Consider the following 18,149-nt stretch of genomic DNA (forward strand, 5'->3'; position numbering starts at 1 on the left):
AAACCACTCTAAGAAGAAGCTGAACACATTTAACAGTTAATAGGTTAAAGTAATGAAGCCCTTTTTAGCGTCCTGTAAGCTGTGGTCCAACTCAGAAATTGAGGTCCAGGTATCGACACTAACTGACTACCAAAGTAACCCAGTCTCCCAGAAATGTAATTTGTATACTCAGGTATTTTCTCCAGCAAAGAGAGTATTACAGTTTTCACAGTAATTTGGGAGGTGGTGTGGTGTGCAATATGCATGACTTTGACACCAGAGCCTGGAGATTACATTATCTTTACATAGTGTCTCCATTTAATCCACAACATGACTTTTTTCTGTATCATTTAACAAGAATAAAAAGTCCTCAACCATATTTGCTGCTCTTTGGGGAAAAGGCTAATGTTAGCATATTAATGTGCTCAGAAGAACAATGCTAGCATGCTGATGTTGAGCTGGTGTAATGTTTACCATGTTCACCATCACAGTGGAGCTTAGTGTGTTAGCATGTCCAGCTGAGGCTAATGTCATTGGTTCTGCATGTATTTAGACTTAACTCAAAGTCTCAGACGAATGAAATATTTGAGCTGACATTGGTTTGCTGTGCTAGAGGAAAAGTCAGAGGCAATTCATCCAATAGTACAGTCTCCAAGTCTGCTCATTTTAAGTGACTTTGGGCTTATTTTTCTGTAAAGTTGCTTTCAAATTTTCATAGTTGTGGGTTGTGGTTGTTTTTCAGTGTGGAGTTGCTTATTTGGGCTTGCTCTCTGTATGTTTGCGCTATGTGATTCAATGCTTGATGGTTTGTGCTGTTGCAGGAGCTGTCCACAAACCCATTCCTTCTAACCTCCCCCATTCCCTGCACACACAGGTGACAGTCAGTGAGCGAGACATTTCAAATCAAAGTCGCTCGATTGATGGAGGCTCCGTACCTAATTCACTAAAAATGTCAGGGACTAATTGGGTCAAATATGGAAAAAAATACAACAAAGAGTGGGGGAAGAGAGTGGATTAAAAGACTGGATTCAAAGGCAGTGTGCGGATTAAAAGTGATAAACGTCCACATCATGCAGATCATGTTCAACATGCCAGCACTGATGAACTGTGATGAGAAAGTTTCAGTATTTTTGAAGTGGTTGCAAATGAAAGGCAAGATAAAGCCATCGATATATATACACAAATTGATCAAGTGTCCTCGCTCTCTCACATTGTGGTAGATAAGGTCATCTATTTTATTTATTTATCTTTTCTTTTTTAGGGGGAGAACAAAATTGCTGCTTTTTGGCTTGTTTCCATTGACCTGCTTGCTTGCTCCTCTTGTGAGATTTGCCAGTTCTGTCTAAAAGTTGTCAAAATATTGTAGTCTGGACTGAAATGCTAGACTGACAGACCCACACTGGTAGCATGGCTGAAAACACAATTCATATTTAAAGACAAGTTTTGAGCTCCCCTTTGAATACAGATGAATTGCTTCTGCCTTTAGTATAAAAATAAGTCAGTGCCTAGTTATGTTTTTTTCTGCAGTAATGCCCTGTCAGGACATGTCAGGTAACAAACAGGACAAAAACTACATCAGGTAGGAGGAACTCATAACTAATGATCAACGTATTCAATGCGATATATGAAACAATGTGTCACTGTTAAACTACTGGAGAAAAATCACTTAATGACAAAATACAGGTGAAATGAAATAGTTTGCAGAAGCACAACTCAACCTCTGCATCTAATGTGATTAAGCCTTGACAGTATTCTTATTGTGCTGTTTAGTTAACTTAATTTGTGTTATAGGGAAGCCAATAACACAAATGAAATGAATGATTTTTTTGGGATTCAGCACCAGTGAAACAAGAGCCAGCTGAGGAAATCAGATAAGCTCCCTGTATTCCTCCTTTGACATATTGGAAACTCTCCTCCTCTCCTGTTTGGTCTTTTCATCCTGACTCTTGTCTTGACAGATAAATCCTGTTACAGTTGGCAATAAATTCAAGAATGAAACACAAATTACAGAAGCCTGAGTATTTACCAGCCTGGGGAGAATTGGGAATTGGTTTGCACAAGGGGAAGAAAATGAAGAGCACTTGTTTTTTAACCGGTTTTGTTGGTGGCTGCTGCACCACCACCTCCACAACCCGTCAAAGTGACAGCTCTGGCAGCGCCAGGGCACAACTCTGACATTATTTGCAGATCGTAGATAAGGAAAAATATCTGGCTAGCCAGTATGATTCATAGTTAGTCCCAGCTCTTGTTTACAGACAAGTTGTCACATTCATTTAGCAAATTACGCTCATGCTTGGGGCTCCGTAAAATGCTTTTGCCCTCCCACTTTATTGGGGGAGGAAAAACGCATACAAAGCTTTCTTCTCCCGTCAGCCTTCAAATCTGTCGACTCAGAATCCCTCATAATCATTGATCTCGACAAAGGAATATACAGCAAAGGTGCCAATACTTTACTGCTGGTTCTTTTCACTATTCAATTAATTGTACAAATTTTCAACCAGCTAAAGGCAGCTCCATTACTCTCTCATAACCCTGCTTAGAGTCTTGTATGTAACAGGATATGCTAATACTTGTCGTACTAAGCCCTTGTAATCTTCATGCTTGAATTTGTGAACAGAGGACCATGTCTTTTCCATATACTGTAAATACTGACGGCATAATGCAGCTGTGTTGAAAAAGTAACTGCAATTCCCCTGACTTTTTAAATGATTCCAAAGAGTATAATGCAGCAAAATGAGATGCTGCTGCATCGATGTACAAGTGCACTAAATATGACTGAATGATTACAAAATGAAAAGTTAGGGATTAAGGTGAGATTCATATGTACAGCCCCTCCTCTATAATACATTTTCCTGGAGACTGCAGACCGTATGCTTATGTAGCAGTCAGTGAACCATGAAATCACTTGGTTTTCATGAAGCTAATTTGCATTCTCAGGTTAAAGCTCAATGGGGCAGGAGAGGTAGTTGTAAAACCTTCATTTAGTGTATCAGACCTGTCTTTTTTCTCTGCACAAAATGATCAACGTGTCACTATTACTTAAGTGACGGCACATGCTAATGGTATGAGACGTGCTGACAGCAATACCACCTTGCGCTGTTTTTAAACTATAATAGAGTGATCTAAATTTGTATCATTCTTCATCACGAGCTGCTTCGTATTCTTGTTGTTGCTGAGCTAATGTTGTTGGATATGAATATTCACCCCAGCAAGTCCAGAACATATTACATAGATCACAGATCTTTAGATGAATTATTGTTTTGATAAGAACTGTCTGAGCAGTGAGAGTCTTTTATACCAATTCATATTAATCTCATGTCCTTATGTCTGCTCACAGCCACACATAGACTCCGCTACTCTTCAGCTACCTAAGCCCTCATAATATTTTGTCCTGTTGATGTGACATGAACATATCAAACCCACTGAAAATTTCCATAAACTGCACCGTGCAGTCTGGTGATGGTGCCAAAACCTTAAGACTTACAGACCTGCCTGTGGAGGGATTATTCACGTAATTGGTGGAACCGCATTGCAAAATCATTCTTTGGGAATTAGGGAAATGTGAAATCTAATCCTAGTGAGCAAATAGTTCTTATGGGAAACTGTAGCTTGATTTCTTTTATATTAAAAACATTGATTTATCTTCAACACAGGAGGGGTAAGGATGCAAAAGTATCCCCTGGTATAACATATACTAACATACTTTAGAGTAAAACAGAAGAATCTCGACTCAAGATCCACTTACTAACTTTTTCAGGAGTTTTCAACTTTATTACAGTGTTTACTGCTCTATTTAGCATTGGGCTCCTACAACATTGTTTGACTCATGAAAAAAAAGAAAAAAAGTATCAAAATCAATTCAGCACAACCAAAGACGTCATCATTTTCATTTCATCCACTATTCTTTTTGGCCAAAACCTAGTGCCTACATTACCCACAATGCAACATGGCTGCTGACAATTCAGTGTATGACATGAATGTGTTCTCCTTTTAACAATAGGCAAACATAGACAAGAAGTCCGGAAAGTGAAGTCCATGTGATATGGTGAAAAGCTACAAAAAAGCCAGTAAGAGGACCTTAAGTTTTGACAAAACTATTTACAAGATCAAAAATTAACTTTATGTTTTACTATATTGGTCTTTTAAAGGGACAAAGAAGACTTTTTATGGCATTTGATACATGTAATGATGTCTTTTACTTTGTAGTATAAAAATGTTTACACTCTCTAAGGCAAAGTTAACTTTATTATTTATATTGGCTCACTGCAGCCTTAGATTAAATGATTCATCACTTGCCAGTTGCTTTGGATTAATAACATATTAGGATGTTTGATGTTTAGTACGCTATGACCTACTATGGAGTTTTACAAGACTTTGGCTGATCATATCTCTAAAACATGCCCAACCCTTAAGTATTCTAATTTAATTGGAGCCAAAATTATCTCAAAGACATCTCACGGAGCAGCATATGCAAAATAACAATTAAGAAAACTCATCATTGTATTTGGCCTAAATATCACTGTTTTAGATCTCATTTGACTGTAGTTGTTATCTTGGATGGTAATGCTCTTTCATTACTTCCCTCTGTTGCACACGGAGCTGAAAAGATTAATCAACTAATTTGTCAATTGACAGGAAATTAATCTGCAGCTAATTTGGTAGTCGATTAATTGTTGGAGTAGTTTTTAACCATGGCTTTAGGGATGGCAGTGACACTGTTGGTCTGGCGGTTTACCTCTTTGGTCCAGACTGAAATATCTCGACAAGTACTGACATTGAAAGCAACAAAAGACATTGAAAGAAAATAATGTACAAACATTCATACTAGCCAGATGATCAATCCTAATGATTTTTGTTGACTTTTCTGTTTTTTTAATTGGCGGCACCAACAGGTCAAAGTTTTCACTTATCCAGTTAAATATCTCAGCAGCAGCTGGAGGAGTCACCATTAAATACAATACATATTCATGGTCCCTATGGGATGAATTGTAAAAACCTGACATTACCTCTCGCACCATCTACAGTTCAAAATTAATTTTTTGCAATACTTTGGTTTACGACTGAATTCCTAACGAATGACATTCCCATTAGCCTGAGCTGTATTTTGTCTTTACTTCTAATGATCAAATGTTAGCATACTAGAATAATGAACTAAGATGGTGAAAATGGTGAAAAACATATCTGCTTGGCATCAATCAACATGTTAGCATGGTGACATTAGTATTCAGCTCAAAGCACCACAGAGCCCGTAGCATGGCCGGAGACTGTGTTCATTCAAAGACAGCAAACATTTGATTTTTTGCTATGCATTTGTCAACAGCAATAAGAACACACTGTAACACAGCTGAAATTATATATTTTATATGAATATGAAACTCTGTTTATTTATCATTATCTAGAGCTTCATTTAGACAACTGAGCAAACTCCATTTACGAGTGAAGGACACAAGATGTGACTGAAAGCTTGCAACTGTGTAGGGTTTTGTCAAATTCTTAGGTCAAGAATGAACCTTCAAGCTCAACATTTCTTCATGAGTTTTAAACAGGTTTGTACACAGTTGAAAGCTTCCTGTCAAGGATTTGTACACATGTATGTGTAGACAGTTTATAACTGTAATGGCTTTAACTTAATATATTTTGGTTTTGGACTGTTTTTGACAAAGCAGGTCATTGTGACCTTGGGCTCAGAGACATTTCCATGTGCTTTTTTTGTCTATTTTCTGACATTTTGAAAAACAAAGAATGAACTGAATAAAGGATACAACAATTGGTAGATTAATCAATAATGAAAATAATCTCTTGCATTGTAGTTGACCTGCTTTTAAGAATCCATAACTGGATTTGAGGATCTAATAGTAACGTGAGCAAAATCCAATCGCTTGTTCAGACCTGTAACTTAATCCGAGTTGACGTGGTTGGATGAAATTTCATTGAAAAGCTTGTGCACCTTCAGCTTCACCACCCTCATCTGATGGAGTCTAACCATGATACAACCAGCCTTTCTTATCACTGAAATTGTTTTTTTTTTTCATCCCAAACTGCTCCTTCAGTTCCAGGCCTGCTCTTAGTAACTTTGCCCTCTAACAGCACCGAATTCATGAGTATTGATAGGCCTGGGTACATGTACACGCACACGCACACGCACGCACACACACACACACACACACACACACACACACACACAAACCATTCATCTTTACTTGACCCCTGGTGCCAAAGGTTTGTAGAAGCTAATAAAAGGCTAATTATTCAATCAATCTGCTCCTACAAGCAATTTTCCTTGATGCTGTTTTTGTCTCATTTCAAGTAAAGAGCTCAGCTGGGTTCGAGTCTGGCCACTGGAATAGAAGCATTCGTTAGACTGACTCGAAGCGTTTCAGATTAGCAGAAATGGCTTGTCTTTAATGATTACATCACTTTTCCAATTTTGTCCCCTCTTGATTCTGATTTTTTTTCACCTAGTGAATAAACTGGATGTACTTGAAGTATTTAAACATAATAGGTGTACACATAGTGACATATTTTCAATATCTTCACAGTTTAGGGGCACTGGTGTTCACGCACCCCTAATAGGTGGATGTAATTAGGCTTTGACTGTGGCAACACAGCTGCTGAAAATCCATGAAAACATACAGCACTATGATTGATACCTTGCCATGTAGCGTTTATGATCCTGTGTGTAAATCAAGCCATTAATCAAAGTGCTGACATGAAGTGTAAATTACTGTAAAGCCAAGAAAAGAGGAATGGTCTGATGGCATTCAGTTTCCTGGATGTGCTGAGGATGAGTTTGACCCCACAGTTATGACAGCTATCAGGCTACTCTACACCTCCAAACGGCATCGCAGTTTCCTGAACGAGTGGCTCTGTCAATCCACTGCTGAGTCATGATGACATTGAGAATGTCCTTTGATAAGCATGTTACAGCTGCTGCTGCTTTATTGCTTGTCTTCATCTCCGGCACCGTGATCACTGCAGTTAGGCAAAGGAGGTATGTGCTGAAAAATGTAATTCTAACCAAAACCTTTACTCCAGTCAGGCAATTTAAAAATAATTAAAGTATGTAATAAATGCACAAAAACCTCCTCACATGGCGATGGTAGAATTAATTTCCCATACTGCTACTTCTGCGGTATATTAAATGCTATGAGTCCTTACTTGCCAGCTGGTAAGCCCAGGAATTGCCATCACTTCAGTCAATATCTGGGGAATGCGGCACAAAGAAAGGCGACTATATCCAATATGAATGCATTCGCTCAAATCTATAATTGATTGAAGCTCCAAGGCTTGTTTTTGTTTCCCTAGATGGTCAGCAGGATCTGATGTAATGAGATGCCTGAAGGTTTTTGCAGAGGTTTGTGTGCTGCTTTTGCAGAGCTGATATCTAAGAAGGAAAAAAATCCCCCCTCGCTTTGAGGCAGTAGAGAGATAATTCTGACATTGTTTTCTAAATGTGTAGTTTTTTGTAATCTTGTGTACTTAGACAAAAAGTATGAGATTATTATTTTATTATATTTTAATCTTTAAATATATCAATGTTGCTCTGATCCGCTTTTCCTGATACTCGCTGTAGGCAGTTTTCCAAGGAAATCTCTCAGAAAATCATAATGTTGCTACAGATATTTCACTTTCACATTCTAATAAAATAATATCCTTCTGCTCTGCTATTCCCTCAGCAAGCTACTTATTTTACATGGACAGATGATGTTTTCACTGCTGATACATTAATAACTATTTACAATCAAAGTCCATTTTTTAAGACCATAGAATACATGACAATACATGCTAGTGTTGCACACACGCTTCATCTGGTATTTTCTTAAGGTGAATTTCTAGGTTAAGGTTGTTTTCTCATTAAACAGTCTGAAAAAGAAATGTTTTTCATAATTCCTGTAATCTGACTGGCCTGGCCTTTTATTTTTATGCTACACATATCTACTCATCTACATGGATTGACAGACAGAATATAGCGCTGTGAGGTAAAAAGGGAAGTTTCAGCTGCCCCTGTTGTCATACCAGAGTATTTTAAGCAACAAAGCTGGCTGCACAGGAGGATGAGTGTCTCCCTAACAACTGTCTTTGTCTTGCTTAGATAGGAGGGAATCACCGTGATGGATAATGACTTGACATAGCATGTCCTTTGGCAAAAGTTGCCTGGCACTGAGGGTTTTTTTTTCAGTCCTTTCACTTCATATAAGGCCCTGGAGAGAAAAAGAAAGAGAAATAAAGAGGAAGAATCCTGTGGCTGGAAAATGGAACAGGGAAGTGGAAGTGTTTGATACAGCGAGGGGGGGGGCATGTTGGAGATTAAGTGAGACCGGCTTGTCCTGGACTGACACTGGACTTATCACTCTGGGCCAGGTGATGATTTGATGCTTGGAAATGAAGATAAAACTGAAAAATCAGTTGTTAGACCATTGTGGATGGGTGAAGGACCTTGTTTGAAACAAATGTACTACTTTATGCACCTTCCAGTGGTTGCTCAGTGTCACATTGCAGCCACACCACTAACTGCCACATTGAATGGGCTACAGCACCACCATATACATAAAAAGAGAAGCTCTTATGCATGGCATGATAGACTGTGAAATCATAGACTGTGAAACTCGTGACACCTACACTCTTTGTTTCTCTCCTTCATTTGTTAAGCTCTGACATGACAGCTCCAAGTCCTGCCTGATATGAATTGAAAAGGATTTTGATTACGTACCAAAAATCAAAAGCTTGCGTCATAAATACTTCATTGGCTGGATGAATAGCTGAAGGTGACAAGCGTTAAGTCCCTCTCTGAATACAAATTGTTGTACAGTAGAGCTGGAAGACGAACCTGAGTGGAGAATTCTGTTTTTTAATGCATGAAGGCTCTCTGCAGACAAATGTGAGCGATATGGTAATCTCTCTTGGGTTGCGTGCTGCTGTACTGCAGGCAGAGCTGCGACTTGTCATGTGGCTTGTTTTGAATTTTAGGGACAAGTGAGAAACTGAAGGCCTGTGACCTTGGCAGTCACCTCTCTACCATGAAAGAAAAACCAGAAATGAACGAAAGCCTTTGCAGTAAAAATAGCCCCTTAAAGTGAGTTACAAAACCTCATTCATCTTCATCAGATATGTGGATATGATGGCAATAACCTTATGTTAAAACATGCAGTAATTATTTGGATGCATTAATCACCTTATTTTTTCAGTCACAAAGTCTCATCACGAGCAGAAGACTCACCCAACCTTTGTTGTGCACAGATAAATTCCAAAGCTGTGTCAAAATATGATAAATCTTTCATTGTGCTCCCCTTTACACTTTGTTCTCCTTTAGCTACAATGATGCTGTAAAATATTAATGACAGGACACACATTCATACTCATGGTATCTCCAACTCTGTTTTTCTGGTGCCTCTCCTGCTGCTTATGCTTCTTTCCTGTTGTTTCATAATCAGATCAGCGTTCATATCGCACCCAAAGCTGCCAAGTGGAAAAAGCAGCAAGCTCAGTCAATGAGATTATGAATGTATGACTGCCTCTCTCGTACGTTGAGGAATGTTGCCTCCTTAACTAAAATACTGTTTAGAAGTAGATGATAAATGTTCCACCACACTTCTGGCATGTTTGTTTGTTTCTTTTCTTGTGTAGTTAGCTAACTCACCTCGGTTGAATTGTGTCCTAATTCTAACAACAAGACTAATCACATTTCTTGTCCTCTAGGTTGTGTTTTCTTGTGACGCTGGTGGGAGTAGTCCTGCCTCTGCTCGGTGACCGCCAGCTGATCGGGATGCTGATGTGAAACCCGCAATGGAGACCAGGGCTTGATATCTGGTGGGTTTGTCGTATTTTCCAAGTCACTGCATATTGACTGTGAGCAGTTGCAGCTCCGTCTTTAGCTGGGGCAGCTCTAACTATGCTGAAAATGTTGTGTTAGCAGTGGTGCATCAGCAGATTGAAGATGCAGTACTATGTAGATCACCGGTGGGAATTTATTACAGAAAAGATGGTGAAACTACAGGTGCAGAGCAGAACTGGGTCAAATTTGCACATTTTTTTTCTTGCAGCATTTGTTTTACACACTTTAAAAAGCCATATGGGTGGAGTTTGTAAAATCAGAATCAGCTTTTTTCGGCCAGGTATGTATAAGGAATCTGACTCAGGATTCAAGTGGCTCTCAATGTGCTACATTTAAACATGTGCTGTGCATCTAAACTGACTAAAGTTAAGCAGAGAATAAGCAAACTTGAAAATGTGACTATTATTTTCAGACAAGCAGGTATGAGAAATAGATACATATACTGTGTATAAACAACACATTGAAGACAGCATAGAATGTCTGCAGGGTTACAAATCCCACAAGAATGTGTGTGCCAGATAAATATTGCATGCTAATGTAGTACATATCTTTATAGGTGGACAGTATTCACACAGCGTGATTGGATTTACATGTCATTATACATAATTTGTACATTATTCCACAATTTGTATATTACACTTTATTTTTCTCAATTTGTATACATTTATATCAACATAAAAATGAATTATGTTGAAACAGGTTATTGTGCTTTTCACAATAAAGGCAGTGTAACAAAGAGGTACTCTGCATTGTTAATGCTCTTAACTCTACAAATCATGTTCAGTTTCCTTGATGAAAATAAGATACTTAAATAGATGATTGCAAAAGATTCATGCTCAATGAAATGATTTTCTTTTTATCCTCAAAACATACAGAGGTAGTAGTAGTTCTCTCTGCCTTGAGTAGTGCCTGAAGTCTTAGACTGCATATAACCCCCACAACCTCCACCGATAAGGTGAACATACTGTATATGTAGCCTGAGAGGAAAACGTAGGGCAATCTGAGGCCAAAAGCACTGGCTCCACCACCCCCTGCTGTTCGTCCTGTTTGGTGTTTATTTACAGTCGAGCTACTCAGTCAGACAATGCTGGAGGCATGTATAATTACTTTACTGCCTAAACATTGACTAAAAGGCAAACCCCACCCATCTGGCAGCTCGTAACTTGACTAACTTTGCCAAGTATTTCATATTATTCTACCCATGTGGGGTGCAAAAATGTTCTATCTGGAGTCGTAGTATAATTGACTGCATCTCTAACTAACCTGAAATGGACCATAAAACTCTTCAAAATGTTGCAGCAGTACATAAACGCAGTCTCATGTTTCAATCGTACTTCATAGAACATGAAACTATTAATTAAAAACCTGGTACACGAGAGGATAGAGTTAATGATCTATGCTGCATCTTCAGAGAGCAGTCAGTCGAGAATAATTGTTTGAATCTGAAGTGCAGTAGGTACCTGTATCCCCTTAACATCTGTCTGGAGTTGGTTTGCATCCTGAAAATGTCATTGCTCTACATCTAGGCACTATATCTGATTCGGTTTGCTGCCTGTAGGTGTACTTTGCTGAGGGCTGAGTTTTAGGAAAAACTCCCCAGGGTGAGTTCAGTAAGGAGTGGGGTGGAAGGTGAGCTTATTTTGCCTACCTCTGACCCTCTGTGGTCAGAACCCTTGTGGTTTCTGCGGTCAAGGGGGCATCCCACAGTGCTGAGAACAAAGAAATATGATGGTTCCCACTTGTCCTCCTCTGGTTCAAAGGGAACGGCAGGGCAATGCTAATTAGCCAGCTTGTGTAACTGAATTGAACATAACTGCTGTTCCTTTCAGTGTTCTCCCTCCCCCTCGTCATACGCCTAACAAGCAGCATCTACTACAGCCATGCACCCTGCATAACTCTGCATATTTTGTGCACTGTGAGACGTCCTGTTCTGTTTCTGTCCTAAAAGAGAAAATAATTCCCTTAGATTAATCATTTTAAGAGAATTTAGTTCACCCTTTACTGTCAAATGAGAGCAATTTTTCGTTTTTGAGAGTACAGCAATTTTGGCCCATATGTATTCTTTGGACATCCTCTCCCAGCTGGTTTTTCGAGTGTAGTTTAATCCTGGTTGTCAAGTTTGAGGGCGATAAGAGGCGTAACAACAGGATCCCCCACCAGTTTTTCTCTGCTCGCGCAAAATTATGGTACTACAACTGAGAAAACGGTGCTCTGTAAGTAGGCAGTGAATACATGTTTTTAATCAGAGATCGAGGGCAGAGTGAGGAGGAGGTCAAGTTATTACCCTCACATATTCAAAATTCCAGTGGCGGCACTGTGCATATATGCCTCCCCCTCCCCTGTCTTGTGTTCTGTGGTCTGCTTGCCTTGTCAAAGTAATCTGACTCTTGCAGTCAGTGTTTCCTGGAATACCAAGCATTGAAGGCAGTGACAGGCAGCGTCGAGTAGCAGGTTTCCAGCACATGTTGCCATGTGAAGATATCATCTCTGCACCTGATTCTTGTTACTGCAGCTCTAATCCTCAACAGAAATTAAGTTATGCACTCCATGTCATCCACGTGTCAGAACAACAAAGGCTTTGTGAATCTGAAATTGTGCCGCTGAAGCCATTTCAAATGATTGTGGAGGAAAATGTGGTAAAATCAAACACACCTGCATGCATGCGATCACAAGTCAGAGACAATAGATGCGTAGCTCCAGGGGAGTTGTGCTCAGCGTCGTGGTGCTTTCTCTCTCTTTCTCTCCCTCCGTCAAATATCTTTTTGTTAGTGCAGGGTTGGCAAACACATTGAAGACTGAGTCACTGAAACAGCCTCATCTTGACACACAGCTGACTCACTGTCTATTGATTTCTTCATACATCATATCTTTTGTACTGCTTGTTATGTATGCGTACAGAGAGTAGGCCGTTGTTTGAACTCCTCTATGACACATATAGCATCGGTGTAGCATCACATGATTTAAAATTCAGACACATGCTTAATGACATATGGAGGTTATTGCACAAACATCCCTGTTAGCTGAAGATTCAACTGAGTATGAGAATCCATTTACCATAATGGCCAAGAATAGCACAATCAGTGTTTGTGAGCATAAACAAGGATCTCTCCCAGAGCATCAAAACAGAAAAGCTCTCATCTGTGATGTCATGCAAGTGTAAAGCCTGGAGCTCATTCATTCAATATATAAAGTGCATTACATTTTGATGCAACTTTTACTGCAGTGCTCGAATCCAAAGAGCCAAGCTCTTAACCTAAAAAGGTATCTGTAACCGCAGAGGGTTTTTTTTTTTACTGACAGTTCTCTTAGAAATTTGTCATTTCATTTACTGTAGCAGAAAACAGCAAAGCATCACAAATGACAGTGCAAGACGAGCTCCTCTGTCTTGTTCCTGGCAATCGGAGACAGACATTACTGAATTTACAGACAGTTCAGATCAGTAAAGATCAGTGATTCAGACAGAGGCATGTTCGAGCATTAATAAAATCTGAATACTAAAAATAAATTAACTAAGCCCCTGAGGCAAGCCAGACCCACAACATATCTCAACTGGGCTTAAGTTAATTATGTTTTATTGTGTATATTGTATGATCATTGTTTGGATGATATATGTTCAAACACATAAGCACTGTATGAAAGTAGCGGCGTACTCACAGGGATTGTATTGTGCATTATGAATATTATATGGAGCCTTTTTTAAAAGACTCAAAGCTTTTTTTCCTAAGGTGCTAAAATGAATGTTCAGTGAATTCAGATGTGATCTTTTATGCAAATAAGGCAAGGCTGTTTATTTAAAGGGCTATTTTTAAATATCTACCATAGCTCAAGGGAAATGCCTCTATCACCTGCTATGCAGAGGCACATACAGAAACGCATATTCTGCTCTCTCCCTACTCCTCTTTCATCGTAAATGTCTGAACATCCTTCCATAAATCTTCACCCTCTGCTCTGTAATTGGCTCATGATATAATGTGGGCAGTATCACTGTCCATCTGTGCTGTGGTCTAAACAAGGCAATGACAGGAGCCCCCTTCCTTTCATATCGTTTACCAAATACAGCGTAAGGGAGGAGGCCGCATGATAGTGGCAGACGAGTAGCTGGTTATGAGCCACAGCTCCTCCATTGTCTAGCATGCTGGAGAAAGAGTGGGAGCCCCTAAAGAGGCCTGGCAGAGTCTCTGCTTCCATCTGCCTGCATGCCTCGCCATGGAGCCCAGCTCGCACCACTTGAGATTATACTCACGTCCAAGCTGTTACTGTAATTTGCATTGGCTCATAGGCAGAAGAGAGTGAGGAGGAGGAGGAGCTGCACATGAGGCAGGGATGTTATAAGTGGTCCTGGCAGCACAATGAGCTTGCCTGGGTGTAATATTATGGACAAGTGGCATGGGCAGAGCTATATTAATACGGCACTGAGCAGGTTGTGCTGCTGTCCAAGATTATGGTCTGTGTTGGTACATAGAGTAAAGTATAGAACTGTAGTGTCTGAGACTATGCCAGTCACATTCGGTATTGGTGTTGTATGCCTTATAGCTGCATTGTTCTCAGTTCATTATCAGTGCCTGACTCCAGCAACATATGAAAGCTACCCGTCAGAAGACATGAAACAAAGACAAATATCTGTAATTCTTACAGACTACACCTTTTGTCATGTACTCCGCTAATTAGCAAGTGATGTGTTTATTTCCTTGCAATTCATTAAGATGAAAGGTCGTGTACCTGGAGGAAACCCACGCAAACACTGAGAAAATAAGCAAAGTCAACACAAGTCAATGCCGGGGCCACATCCAAGGATCAAGCTGAAAGACAAAAACAAACAAGCTGCTGTGCTGCCCTTTGTGTTTCAGATCGTACATCAAACCTGGGGAATGATCATAAAATCTAATTTTGAAAATTCATTCAAGTCCAAGGCAGCAGCTTCCTTTACAAACCACTTTCTGAGCTGAGCAGGCGTCTGTATTGAATATGATAGCAGCACCCATTTGGGAGATGTCGAATATGTAGCAACCGCTTGATGTGGGGACTTGAATTAAATTTCCCAAATAAAAGGGAACAACACCAAAAAAGCACTTTCGGCTCAATCCCACTGAATGTTCTCTTATGTCCTAATTTTTCAGCCTTAATTTGTTCCTAACTTGATAGCTTTTGGACTGCAATTTGGTTCAACGGCTAATTTATCAAATTTGCTAATTAACTAGAGATGAAAAATAAGGAGCAATTTCTGATAATGCCACCTCCATCAAATAGGTTGTGAACTAATTATTTATGGTACAGCCATAAGCACAATGACCCATAATGAACTTCCTCTGGCTGGTGAAGTCACTACATGTAAAGTATTTAATGTTTCCTGTCAATTAACATCGACCACTTTAATTATTTCAGTCAATGGAGCTTAACCTTTATTCTTCCATTGTAGTCACAGCAAATGTAATTCCAAGATTAGAAAAAGCAAGTATTGTGAAGACAGGGATGTTGGTCAAATGTCAGACCAGTTTTAATCGGTTTTATTTCCTTTGAGAAGTTTGTAAGACATCAATAATTTTACACAGCAGTTAATAGTTTTGTTGTAACACTGACTTTTTTATTAACTTTGTGCACAGCAATTAAAAGAGAATATAGATAAAACTCAATAATTATGCTGCTGATAACAGGGAGGGCTAAATATGCTAGTCTCAAATAACAGGCCTGACAGGTTTGTAACTAGGGACTCATAAAGTGTGCCGTGAGCTTGTCTCCTGCCAAACATTTCATTCACTTAATTACTACTTATGCTGATATGTCATGGATTTAATACGTTGATCTGGTTTCCTTAAATAAATAATTGACAGCAAATGGCAATGAAGGAAGTCAATCAGAAAATTTTTAAACACGACTTCTAACTGGAATCATTAATTTTTATTTTTCTTTGAAACATTGAAAATGGAAACAATTTATTGATATCATTCATGTTGTATGGACCCATTTGTGTAATAAAGGTGGCATTTGTAGTGTAGAGAGGTTGGGTAAACTTAAAAGATATCCCACACGTAGTGCTACAGAGCATGTTTTTTAGAGTGGTTCGCCATTTTGTTAGTATCTCTTGTACGTACACCAGGACGCAAACGCAGGCATGATACACCGTCTCGCCAGCAGTTTCGTGCTATTCCACTGATCAACAGTTGGTGGAGGAAGACTGCGCGAATGTTAACAATTTAGGTTTTCGTTTTTTCCAAAAACCGGCTCTACAAATGTTTTCTGACGTTGGAAAAAGCTTTTTACATGTTTTGTTTGGCCTTGAGGAAAAACACAGTGTGAGAACCAGTGAATGTAAACATAACTGTGTTTGCCAAAAAAAAACTCCACAGGGTAACAAAGTTGAATGTATTAAAGGATAATTCTGGTTTATTCCACCCAAGCTCTATGGCTTGTACTAACTTTGAATGTACCACCTTGTAAAAATTTGGGGAATCAACGACTTGTGCAAAACAAATAAATGGGGGCAAGGTCGCGAGCCTCCTACAAATTTCTTAACAGGTGATTTTTTTTTACATCAATCATTTCAAACACTTAGGTGTTTACTTATGACAAGTATATAGATGTCTGGAACAGCTGTTATGGCTAACTGCATAGGGATCTATTGAGCAACATAAATGGGAAATGCACTAGCTTGAAATAAACAGGAATTATCCTTCAAAGAATACATAAGAAAATACCAACACCACAAACAAAATAAAGCAAGATCAGGACAATACATAACATGCAATTACACAAATGCTAAGTCATGTCCAGGAGTTTTTGTTTTGTTTTGTTTTTCACAGTAAACAACTAAAGGAACTGGCACATAATGGCTGGTTCATGGTGATAAAATGATGCTGGAAGCAGCTAGTGTTCACTTTAATTCACTGCACTCTCTTGGTGCAAAGCCAGCTGCAGATAAATCCTCACCTTATGTGTATTTACTGCCCCACTGCCACTGTGCATGTATTGACATTGCGAGGTGCTGTATTTGACGCAGAGACAGGATTAGCAAAGCTCAAATGCCCTGTCGTGTGTAAATGAATATAATACCTACAATATACTGTATGTCTGAGAAAAGTTCTGCCTAAATCTGCTTTGCATAGGCTTTCCTATGAAGTGTGTCAAATTGAAGCTGTGCGGTTCATTATTTATATGCACTGAGTGAATCACATGCAGTCAGAGCTGCTTGTTCTGAAGTTGTAACACACACTCATAAGCATTACAGCCTTGAGTGAATTCGGACCACTGTCTTCTATATCAATTAGTGCTGTGTGAGTTTTTCGTTATTGCATTCCGTTTTTACAGTAGATTTATTCATGTGGATCTCATTGGTAATAAATCTCAATTGTTTTTGTTAATGAAATGATACTGTAGTCATAAAGGAGAAGGTACACATTGGATATTTACTTTGTATTTGACTTGAGAAACAAAATGATGAATGGGGTCATCTACAATTAGTAGGGTCTGGTTGGGAAGCAACACACTGCACTAGTTAACAAGACTAGGAGTCTGCAGCCATGTTAGCAGCTCTGGGAGGATGCAGACAGGCACAGTGGTGCTATGAGCTATTGGGTATGATTAGTTTTGCAGGTATTTGGTGAGAAATGTAGTGGACAAATTCCAATTTTCTGACCCAATAATGAACTAGATGAAAAGTCAGAGGACCATCAAAGTTCATCCTTAGGGGGAGATGGATGACTGTACCAAATTTCATTCCGAAAGTTTCCTCAAAACGACAAATGTCAACCTCATGGTGGCGCTAAGGAAGTCAGAGGATCACCAAAGTCGCTAGGATACATTGATTGGGAACCATCATTACAGTACAGTCAGATAATTTAGTTTAAAGCCCAATAAAGATGTTTAAATAAATGTGCAGTACCTCTTTAACAGGAAAAATTTGCCTTAAAGTCATACTGGAAAATATTACATCGAGTGGAAGCGGTAAAGGTGATTTTCATTTGTGTGAACAATTTTTATTTAACAATAGCAGCTCAGACTGGTAATGTCTCATTCGATATGTCATGATACAGGAAGACATATTGCTTGAATATATCTTAGTCTGCTGATAATGCCATACTTAATTGTTCATTTAGTATGCAGTATGCAGTACATACTGGTTGATTACGTAGTACGCAATACATTGGTGTGTTGTTTTGAACACAGCCGAGGTCTGTGTTGTGGGGTCTTGTTGTTAAATTAACACAGTAAAGTTCAGATATTTGGTATATTTCTTTCCCTGCAGTTTAAACCGACTCTACGCTGGAGTCTGCTTTGGCAGTGAAGCACATAGCAGGCATACATAATACCTCGCAAGAGTACATACAGAGCAGGATCAATGCAG

General features: G+C 39.1%; 1 protein-coding gene across 1 annotated transcript in view; it reads left to right on the forward strand.

Moving 5' to 3' along the window:
* The window catches only part of lrfn1 (leucine rich repeat and fibronectin type III domain containing 1), a 95,393-nt gene that overhangs the window by 62,708 nt on the left and 14,536 nt on the right, over window positions 1-18,149 (forward strand). The window contains exon 3 of the mRNA XM_070829139.1: window positions 9,676-9,786. The gene's annotated coding sequence lies outside the window, so the exon portion shown is untranslated. The remainder of the gene's footprint in view (window positions 1-9,675; window positions 9,787-18,149) is intronic.

The sequence above is a fragment of the Pempheris klunzingeri genome, chromosome 4, assembly GCF_042242105.1.
Source record: "Pempheris klunzingeri isolate RE-2024b chromosome 4, fPemKlu1.hap1, whole genome shotgun sequence".
Lineage (NCBI taxonomy): Eukaryota > Metazoa > Chordata > Actinopteri > Acropomatiformes > Pempheridae > Pempheris > Pempheris klunzingeri.